The 12928-nt window shown below is 39.4% G+C and overlaps 1 pseudogene; it reads left to right on the plus strand.

Annotated features, from left to right (window-relative positions):
- The window catches only part of LOC124018614, a 53380-nt pseudogene that overhangs the window by 23009 nt on the left and 17443 nt on the right, over positions 1-12928 (plus strand).

A 12928-nucleotide genomic window follows, 5' to 3' on the forward strand; every position in this document is an offset into this window, starting at 1 on the left:
TACTACCTAGTACTAATCACTCTATACTACCTACTACCTAGTACTAATCACTCTATACTACCTACTACCTAGTACTAATCACTCCATACTACCTACTACCTAGTACTAATCACTCTATACTACCTACTACCTAGTACTAATCACTCTATACTACCTACTACCTAGTACTAATCACTCTATACTACCTACTACCTAGTACTAATCACTCTATACTACCTACTACCTAGTACTAATCACTCCATACTACCTACTACCTAGTACTAATCACTCTATACTACCTACTACCTAGTACTAATCACTCTATACTACATATTACCTAGTACTAATCACTCCATACTACCTACTACCTAGTACTAATCACCCCCTACTACCTACTACCTAGTACTAATCACTCTATACTACCTACTACCTAGTACTAATCACTCTAAACTACCTACTACCTAGTACTAATCACTCTATACCACCTACTGCCTAGTACTAATCACTCTATACTACCTACTACCTAGTACTAATCACTCTATACTACCTAGTACTAATCACTCTATACTACCTACTACCTAGTACTAATCACTCCATACTACCTACTACCTAGTACTAATCACTCTATACTACCTACTACCTAGTACTAATCACTCTATACTACCTACTACCTAGTACTAATCACTCTATACTACCTACTACCTAGTACTAATCACTCTATACTACCTACTACCTAGTACTAATCACTCCATACTACCTACTACCTAGTACTAATCACTCTATACTACCTACTACCTAGTACTAATCACTCTATACTACATATTACCTAGTACTAATCACTCCATACTACCTACTACCTAGTACTAATCACCCCCTACTACCTACTACCTAGTACTAATCACTCTATACTACCTACTACCTAGTACTAATCACTCTATACTACCTACTACCTAGTACTAATCACTCTATACTCCTACTACCTAGTACTAATCACTCTATACTACCTACTACCTAGTACTAATCACTCCATACTACCTACTACCTAGTACTAATCACTCTATACTACCTACTACCTAGTACTAATCACTCTATACTACCTATTACCTAGTACTAATCACTCCATACTACCTACTACCTAGTACTAATCACCCCCTACTACCTACTACCTAGTACTAATCACTCTATACTACCTACTACCTAGTACTAATCACCCCATACTACCTACTACCTAGTACTAATCACCCCCTACTACCTAGTACTAATCACTCTATACTACCTACTACCTAGTACTAATCACTCTATACTACCTACTACCTAGTACTAATCACTCTATACTACCTACTACCTAGTACTAATCACTCCATACTACCTACTACCTAGTACTAATCACTCTATACTACCTACTACCTAGTACTAATCACTCTAAACTACCTACTACCTAGTACTAATCACTCTATACCACCTACTGCCTAGTACTAATCACTCTATACTACCTACTACCTAGTACTAATCACTCTATACTACCTAGTACTAATCACTCTATACTACCTACTACCTAGTACTAATCACTCTATACTACCTACTACCTAGTACTAATCACTCTATACTACCTACTACCTAGTACTAATCACTCTATACCACCTACTACCTAGTACTAATCACTCTATACTACCTACTACCTAGTACTAATCACTCTATACTACCTACTACCTAGTACTAATCACTCTATACTACCTACTACCTAGTACAAATCACTCTATACTACCTACTACCTAGTACTAATCACTCTATACTACCTACTACCTAGTACTAATCACTCTATACTACCTACTACCTAGTACTAATCACTCTATACTACCTACTACCTAGTACTAATCACTCTATACCACCTACTACCTAGTACGAATCACTCCATACTACCTACTACCTAGTACTAATCACTATACTACCTACTACCTAGTACTAATCACTCTATACTACCTACTACCTAGTACTAATCACTCTATACTACCTACTACCTAGTACTAATCACTCTATACTACCTACTACCTAGTACTAATCACTCTATACTACCTACTACCTAGTACTAATCACTCTATACTACCTACTACCTAGTACTAATCACTCTATACCACCTACTACCTAGTACTAATCACTCTATACTACCTACTACCTAGTACTAATCACTCTATATACTACCTACTACCTAGTACTAATCACTCTATACTACCTACTACCTAGTACTAATCACTCTATACCACCTACTACCTAGTACTAATCACTCTATACTACCTACTACCTAGTACTAATCACTCCATACCACCTACTACCTAGTACTAATCACTATACTACCTACTACCTAGTACTAATCACTCTATACTACCTACTACCTAGTACTAATCACTATACCACCTACTACCTAGTACTAATCACTATACCACCTACTACCTAGTACTAATCACTCTATACTACCTACTACCTAGTACTAATCTCACTATACTACCTACTACCTAGTACTAATCACTCTATACTACCTACTACCTAGTACTAATCACTCTATACTACCTACTACCTAGTACTAATCACTCTATACTACCTACTACCTAGTACTAATCACTCTATACTACCTACTACCTAGTACTAATCACTCTATACTACCTACTACCTAGTACTAATCACTCTATACTACCTACTACCTAGTACTAATCACTCCATACCACCTACTACCTAGTACTAATCACTCTATACCACCTACTACCTAGTACTAATCACTATACTACCTACTACCTAGTACTAATCACTCTATACTACCTACTACCTAGTACTAATCACTCTATACTACCTACTACCTAGTACTAATCACTCTATACTACCTACTACCTAGTACTAATCACTCTATACCACCTACTACCTAGTACGAATCACTCCATACTACCTACTACCTAGTACTAATCACTATACTACCTACTACCTAGTACTAATCACTCTATACTACCTACTACCTAGTACGAATCACTCCATACTACCTACTACCTAGTACTAATCACTCTATACTACCTACTACCTAGTACTAATCACTCTATACTACCTACTACCTAGTACTAATCACTCCATACTACCTACTACCTAGTACTAATCACTCTATACTACCTACTACCTAGTACTAATCACTCTATACTACCTACTACCTAGTACTAATCACTCTATACTACCTACTACCTAGTACTAATCACTCTATACTACCTACTACCTAGTACTAATCACTCCATACTACCTACTACCTAGTACTAATCACTCTATACTACCTACTACCTAGTACTAATCACTCTATACTACATATTACCTAGTACTAATCACTCCATACTACCTACTACCTAGTACTAATCACCCCCTACTACCTACTACCTAGTACTAATCACTCTATACTACCTACTACCTAGTACTAATCACTCTAAACTACCTACTACCTAGTACTAATCACTCTATACCACCTACTGCCTAGTACTAATCACTCTATACTACCTACTACCTAGTACTAATCACTCTATACTACCTAGTACTAATCACTCTATACTACCTACTACCTAGTACTAATCACTCTATACTACCTACTACCTAGTACTAATCACTATACTACCTACTACCTAGTACTAATCACTCTATACTACCTACTACCTAGTACTAATCACTCCATACTACCTACTACCTAGTACTAATCACTCTATACTACCTACTACCTAGTACTAATCACTCTATACTACCTACTACCTAGTACTAATCACTCCATACTACCTACTACCTAGTACTAATCACTCTATACTACCTACTACCTAGTACTAATCACTCTATACTACCTACTACCTAGTACTAATCACTCTATACTCCTACTACCTAGTACTAATCACTCTATACTACCTACTACCTAGTACTAATCACTCCATACTACCTACTACCTAGTACTAATCACTCTATACTACCTACTACCTAGTACTAATCACTCTATACTACCTATTACCTAGTACTAATCACTCCATACTACCTACTACCTAGTACTAATCACCCCCTACTACCTACTACCTAGTACTAATCACTCTATACTACCTACTACCTAGTACTAATCACCCCATACTACCTACTACCTAGTACTAATCACCCCATACTACCTACTGCCTAGTACTAATCACTCTATACTACCTACTACCTAGTACTAATCACTCTATACTACCTACTACCTAGTACTAATCACTCTATACTACCTACTACCTAGTACTAATCACTCCATACTACCTACTACCTAGTACTAATCACTCTATACTACCTACTACCTAGTACGAATCACTCCATACTACCTACTACCTAGTACTAATCACTCTATACTACCTACTACCTAGTACTAATCACTCTATACTACCTACTACCTAGTACTAATCACTCCATACTACCTACTACCTAGTACTAATCACTCTATACTACCTACTACCTAGTACTAATCACTCTATACTACCTACTACCTAGTACTAATCACTCTATACTACCTACTACCTAGTACTAATCACTCTATACTACCTACTACCTAGTACTAATCACTCCATACTACCTACTACCTAGTACTAATCACTCTATACTACCTACTACCTAGTACTAATCACTCTATACTACATATTACCTAGTACTAATCACTCCATACTACCTACTACCTAGTACTAATCACCCCCTACTACCTACTACCTAGTACTAATCACTCTATACTACCTACTACCTAGTACTAATCACTCTAAACTACCTACTACCTAGTACTAATCACTCTATACCACCTACTGCCTAGTACTAATCACTCTATACTACCTACTACCTAGTACTAATCACTCTATACTACCTAGTACTAATCACTCTATACTACCTACTACCTAGTACTAATCACTCTATACTACCTACTACCTAGTACTAATCACTATACTACCTACTACCTAGTACTAATCACTCTATACTACCTACTACCTAGTACGAATCACTCCATACTACCTACTACCTAGTACTAATCACTCTATACTACCTACTACCTAGTACTAATCACTCTATACTACCTACTACCTAGTACTAATCACTCCATACTACCTACTACATTTACATTTACATTTAAGTCATTTAGCAGACGCTCTTATCCAGAGCGACTTACAAATTGGTGCATTCACCTTATGACATCCAGTGGGACAGTCACTTAACAATAGTGCATCTAAAACTTAGGGGGTGGGGTGAGAGGGATTACTCTAACCTATCCTAGGTATTCCTTAAAGAGGTGGGGTTTCAGGTGTCTCCGGAAGGTGGTGATTGACTCCGCTGTCCTGGCGTCGTGAGGGAGTTTGTTCCACCATTGGGGGGCCAGGGCAGCGAATCAGTTTTGACTGGGCTGACGGGAGCTGTACTTCCTCAGTGGTAGGGAGGCGAGCAGGCCAGAGGTGGATGAACCAGTGCCCTTGTTTGGGTGTAGGGCCTGATCAGAGCCTGGAGGTACTGAGGTGCCGTTCCCCTCACAGCTCCGTACAAGCACCATGGTCTTGTACCGGATGCGAGCTTCAACTGGAAGCCAGTGGAGAGAACGGAGGAGCGGGGTGACGTGAGAGAACTTGGGAAGGTTGAACACCAGACGGGCTGCCTTCTGGATGAGTTGAAGGGGTTTAATGGCACAGGCAGGGAGCCCAGCCAACAGCTAGTTGCAGTAATCCAGACGGGAGATGACAAGTGCCTGGATTAGGACCTGCGCCGCTTCCTGTGTGAGGCAGGGTCACTCTGCGGATGTTGTAGAGCATGAACCTACAGGAACGGGCCACCGCCTTGATGTTAGTTGACCGACAGGGTGTTGTCCAGGATCACGCCAAGGTTCTTGGCGCTCTGGGAGGAGGACACAATGGAGTTGTCAACCGTGATGGCGAGATCATGGAACGGGCAGTCCTTCCCTAGGAAGAGCAGCTCCGTCTTGCCGAGGTTCAGCTAGGTGGTGATCCGTCATCCACACTGATATGTCTGCCAGACATGCAGAGATGCGATACCTGGTCATCAGAATTAATTGTGTGTCGTCTGCATAGCAATGATAAGAGAGACCATGTGAGGTTATGACAGAGCCAAGTGACTTGGTGTATAGCGAGAATAGGAGAGGGCCAAGAACAGAGCCCTGGGGGACACCAGTGGTGAGAGCGCGTGGTGAGGAGACAGATACTACCTAGTACTAATCACTCTATACTACCTACTACCTAGTACTAATCACTCTATACTACCTACTACCTAGTACTAATCACTCTATACTCCTACTACCTAGTACTAATCACTCTATACTACCTACTACCTAGTACTAATCACTCCATACTACCTACTACCTAGTACTAATCACTCTATACTACCTACTACCTAGTACTAATCACTCTATACTACCTATTACCTAGTACTAATCACTCCATACTACCTACTACCTAGTACTAATCACCCCCTACTACCTACTACCTAGTACTAATCACTCTATACTACCTACTACCTAGTACTAATCACCCCATACTACCTACTACCTAGTACTAATCACTCCCTACTACCTAGTACTAATCACTCTATACTACCTACTACCTAGTACTAATCACTCTATACTACCTACTACCTAGTACTAATCACTCTATACTACCTACTACCTAGTACTAATCACTCCATACTACCTACTACCTAGTACTAATCACTCTATACTACCTACTACCTAGTACTAATCACTCTAAACTACCTACTACCTAGTACTAATCACTCTATACCACCTACTACCTAGTACTAATCACTCTATACTACCTACCTAGTACTAATCACTATACTACCTACCTAGTACTAATCACTCTATACTACCTAGTACTAATCACTCTATACTACCTACTACCTAGTACTAATCACTCTATACTACCTACTACCTAGTACTAATCACCCGCTACTACCTAGTACTAATCACCCCATACCACCTACTACCTAGTACTAATCACTCTATACCACCTACTACCTAGTACTAATCACCCTGTACCACCTACTACCTAGTACTAATCACTCTATACTACCTACTACCTAGTACTAATCACCCCTTACTACCTAGTACTAATCACCCCATACCACCTACTACCTAGTACTAATCACTCTATACCACCTACTACCTAGTACTAATCACCCTGTACCACCTACTACCTAGTACTAATCACTCTATACCACCTACTACCTAGTACTAATCACTCTATACTACCTACTACCTAGTACTAATCACCCTGTACTACCTACTACCTAGTACTAATCACACTATACTACCTACTACCTAGTACTAATCACTCTATACTACCTAGTACTAATCACTCTATACTACCTACTACCTAGTACTAATCACTCTATACCACCTACTACCTAGTACTAATCACACTGTACCACCTACTACCTAGTACTAATCACTCTATACCACCTACTACCTAGTACTAATCACCCTGTACCACCTACTACCTAGTACTAATCACTCTATACTACCTACTACCTAGTACTAATCACTCTATACTACCTACTACCTAGTACTAATCACTCTATACTACCTACTACCTAGTACTAATCACACTATACTACCTACTACCTAGTACTAATCACTCTATACTACCTACTACCTAGTACTAATCACTTTATACTACCTACTACCTAGTACTAATCACCCCATACTACCTACTACCTAGTACTAATCACTCTATACCACCTACTACCTAGTACTAATCACTCTATACTACCTACTACCTAGTACTAATCACTTTATACTACCTACTACCTAGTACTAATCACCCCATACTACCTAGTACTAATCACTTTATACCACCTACTACCTAGTACTAATCACTCTATACTACCTACTACCTAGTACTAATCACCCCCTACTACCTAGTACTAATCACTCTATACTACCTACTACCTAGTACTAATCACTCTATACCACCTACTACCTAGTACTAATCACTCCATACTACCTACTACCTAGTACTAATCACTTTATACTACCTACTACCTAGTACTAATCACCCCATACTACCTACTACCTAGTACTAATCACTTTATACTACCTACTACCTAGTACTAATCACCCCATACTACCTACTACCTAGTACTAATCACTCTATACTATCTACTACCTCGTAAGAATCACCCTGTACCACCTACTACCTAGTACTAATCACCCTGTACCACCTACTACCTAGTACTAATCACTCTATACTACCTACTCTCTAGTAATAATCACCCTGTACCACCTACTACCTAGTACTAATCACCCTATACTACCCACTCTCTAGTAATAATCACCCTGTACCACCTACTACCTAGTAGTAATCACTTTATACTACCTACTACCTAGTTCTAATCACTATACTACCTACTACCTAGTACTACCCCACCTCTTTAAGGAATACCTAGGATAGGATAAGTATTCCCTCTCACCCCCCCTTTAAGATTTAGATGCACTATTGTAAAGTGACTGTTCCACTGGATGTCATAAGGTGAATGCACCAATTTGTAAGTCGCTCTGGATAAGAGCGTCTGCTAAATGACTTAAATGTGTAAATGTACTAATCACTCTATACTACCTACTGCCTAGTACTAATCACTATACTACCTACTACTAGTACTAATCACTATATACTACCTACTACCTAGTACTAATCACTCTATACTACCTACTACCTAGTACTAATCACTCTATACTACCTACTACCTAGTACTAATCACTATACTACCTAGTACTAATCTCTCTATATTACCTACTACCTAGTACTAATCACCCTATACTACCTACTACCTAGTTCTAATCACTATACTACCTACTACCTAGTACTAATCACTATACTACCTACTACCTAGTACTAATCACTCTATACTACCTACTACCTAGTACTAATCACTATACTACCTAGTACTAATCACTCTATATTACCTACTACCTAGTACTAATCACTCTATACTACCTACTACCTAGTACTAATCACTATACTACCTACTACCTAGTTCTAATCACTATACTACCTACTACCTAGTACTAACCACTTTATACTACCTACTCTCTAGTAATAATCACCCCATACTACCTACTACCTAGTTCTATCACTATACTCCCTACTACCTAGTACTAATCACCCCATACTCCATATGACCTAGTACTAATAACTGTGCACTACCTACTGTCTAGTACTAATCACTATACTGCCTACTACCTAGTACTAATCACCCTATACTACCTACTGCCTAGTACTAATCACTATACTACCTACTACCTAGTACTAATCACTATACTGCCTACTACCTAGTACTAATCACGTTATACTACCTACTCTCTAGTAATAATCACCCTATACTACCTACTACCTAATACTAATAACTGTATACAACCTACTACCTAGTACTAATCACTCTATACTACCTACTCTCTAGTAATAATCACCCTATACTACCTAATACTAATAACTGTATACAACCTACTACCTAGTAATAATCACCCCATACTCCCTACTGCCTAGTACTAATCACTATATACTATCTACTACCTAGTACTAATCACCCCATGCTCCCTACTACCTAGTAATAATCACCCCATACACCCTACCGCCTAGTACTAATCACTATACTACCTACTACCTAGCACTAATCACCCCATATTCCCTACTACCTAGTACTAATCAATCTATACTACCTACTACCTAGTACTAATCACTGTATACAACCTACTACCTAGTACTAATCACTCTATACTACCTACTGTCTAGTACTAATCACTGTATACAACTTACTGCCTACTAGTACTAATAACTGTGTACTACCTACTGTCTAGTACTAATCACTCTATACTACCTACTCTCTAGTACTAATCACTATACTACCTACTGTCTAGTACTAATCACTCTATACTACCTACTCTCTAGTACTAATCACTCTATACTACCTACTCTCTAGTACTAATCACTCTATACTACCTACTCTCTAGTACTAATCACTATACTAACTACTCTCTAGTACTAATCACCCTATACTACCTACTGCCTACTAGTACTAATAACTGTGTACTACCTACTGTCTAGTACTAATCACTCTATACTACCTACTCTCTAGTACTAATCACTCTATACTACCTACTCTCTAGTACTAATCACTCTATACTACCTACTCTCTAGTACTAATCACTATACTACCTACTCTCTAGTACTAATCACCCTATACTACCTACTGCCTACTAGTACTAATAACTGTGTACTACCTACTGTCTAGTACTAATCACTCTATACTACCTACTCTCTAGTACTAATCACTCCATACTACCTACTACCTAGTACTAATAACTGTGTACTACCTACTGTCTAGTACTAATCACTCTATACTACCTACTCTCTATTACTGATCACTATACTACCTACTACCTAGTACTAATCACTATACTACCTACTCTCTAGTACTAATCACTCTATACTACCTACTGTCTAGTACTAATCACTCTATACTACCTACTCTCTAGTACTGATCACTATACTACCTACTACCTAGTACTAATCATTCTCTACTACCCATTACCTAGTACTAATCACTCTATACTACCTACTCTCTAGTACTAATCATTCTCTACTAGCATAAACCATCTGTAGCATTAAACACACCACTACTACACACATATGTCTCATGTTTTAGCCAGTGACCTGAATGTTCCACAATGTAATGAACCAGTCCTCTACATTGCAGAGACGTTAAAGTCCTGTGTCATTGTTGCTGCTCTTTGTATATTATGAGGTAAATATTCCTGTCTCTGATCATGTCTCTGTTGTGTTTGACCAACGCAGGCCTTCAGGAAGTTTGATGAGATGAACGCCAAGTTGACAGATCAACTACGCAAGCTGACCAAACAGGTTACAATCTTCCAGTCTCCTCTCTCTCTCTCTGTCTTCCGATGTTGTCTGGTTATCCTGTTGATGTTGTCTGGTTATCCTGTTGATGTTGTCTGGTTATCCTGTTATCCTGTTGATGTTGTCTGGTTATCCTGTTATCCTGTTGATGTTGTCTGGTTATCCTGTTGATGTTGTCTGGTTATCCTGTTATCCTGTTGATGTTGTCTGGTTATCCTGTTGATGTTGTCTGGTTATCCTGTTGATGTTGTCTGGTTATCCTGTTGATGTTGTCTGGTTATCCTGTTATCCTGATGTTGTCTGGTTATCCTGTTATCCTGTTGATGTTGTCTGGTTATCCTGTTGATGTTGTCTGGTTATCCTGTTGATGTTGTCTGGTTATCCTGTTGATGTTGTCTGGTTATCCTGTTGATGTTGTCTGGTTATCCTGTTGATGTTGTCTGGTTATCCTGTTATCCTGTTGATGTTGTCTGGTTATCCTGTTGATGTTGTCTGGTTATCCTGTTGATGTTGTCTGGTTATCCTGTTATCCTGTTGATGTTGTCTGGTTATCCTGTTGATGTTGTCTGGTTATCCTGTTGATGTTGTCTGGTTATCCTGTTATCCTGTTGATGTTGTCTGGTTATCCTGTTATCCTGTTGATGTTGTCTGGTTATCCTGTTATCCTTTTGATGTTGTCTGGTTATCATGTTATCCTGTTGATGTTGTCTGGTTATCCTGTTATCATGTTGATGTTGTCTGGTTATCCTGTTATCCTGTTGATGTTGTCTGGTTATCCTGTTGATGTTGTCTGGTTATCCTGTTGATGTTGTCTGGTTATCCTGTTGATGTTGTCTGGTTATCCTGTTATCCTGTTGATGTTGTCTGGTTATCCTGTTGATGTTGTCTGGTTATCCTGTTGATGTTGTCTGGTTATCCTGTTGATGTTGTCTGGTTATCCTGTTATCCTGTTGATGTTGTCTGGTTATCCTGTTATCCTGTTGATGTTGTCTGGTTATCCTGTTGATGTTGTCTGGTTATCCTGTTGATGTTGTCTGGTTATCCTGTTATCCTGTTGATGTTGTCTGGTTATCCTGTTGATGTTGTCTGGTTATCCTGTTGATGTTGTCTGGTTATCCTGTTATCCTGTTGATGTTGTCTGGTTATCCTGTTGATGTTGTCTGGTTATCCTGTTATCCTGTTGATGTTGTCTGGTTATCCTGTTGATGTTGTCTGGTTATCCTGTTATCCTGTTGATGTTGTCTGGTTATCCTGTTATCCTGTTGATGTTGTCTGGTTATCCTGTTGATGTTGTCTGGTTATCCTGTTATCCTGTTGATGTTGTCTGGTTATCCTGTTATCCTGTTGATGTTGTCTGTTATCCTGTTGATGTTGTCTGGTTATCATGTTATCCTGTTGATGTTGTCTGGAAGCCAAACTAGCCTGTGACCTGTGTGTAGTCTTTATCTCTAAGATACAGGAAGCCAGACTAGCCCGTGACCTGTGTGTAGTCTTTATCTCTAAGATACAGGAAGCCAGACTAGCCCGTGACCTGTGTGTAGTCTTTGTCTCTAAGATACAGGAAGCCAGGCTAGCCCGTGACCTGTGTGTAATCTTTGTCTCTAGGATACAGGAAGCCAGACTAGCCCGTGACCTGTGTGTAGTCTTTGTCTCTGAGATACAGGAAGCCAGACTAGCCCGTGACCTGTGTGTAATCTTTGTCTCTCAGATACAGGAAGCCAGACTAGTCCGTGACCTGTGTGTAATCTTTGTCTCTCAGATACAGGAAGCCAGACTAGCCCGTGACCTGTGTGTTATCTTTGTCTCTAAGATACAGGAAGCCAGACTAGTCCGTGACCTGTGTGTAATCTTTGTCTCTCAGATACAGGAAGCCAGACTAGCCCGTGACCTGTGTGTAATCTTTGTCTCTCAGATACAGGAAGCCAGACTAGCCCGGGATAACGAAGCCTTGAAGAAAACCCTCCAGGACTACGATGAGATGGTGGAGAAGTGAGTAGACCCCGCCCCTACCGAGTATTCTCCTGTCT

This window comes from Oncorhynchus gorbuscha, unplaced genomic scaffold (genome assembly GCF_021184085.1).
Source record: "Oncorhynchus gorbuscha isolate QuinsamMale2020 ecotype Even-year unplaced genomic scaffold, OgorEven_v1.0 Un_scaffold_551, whole genome shotgun sequence".
Taxonomy (NCBI): Eukaryota; Metazoa; Chordata; class Actinopteri; order Salmoniformes; family Salmonidae; genus Oncorhynchus; species Oncorhynchus gorbuscha.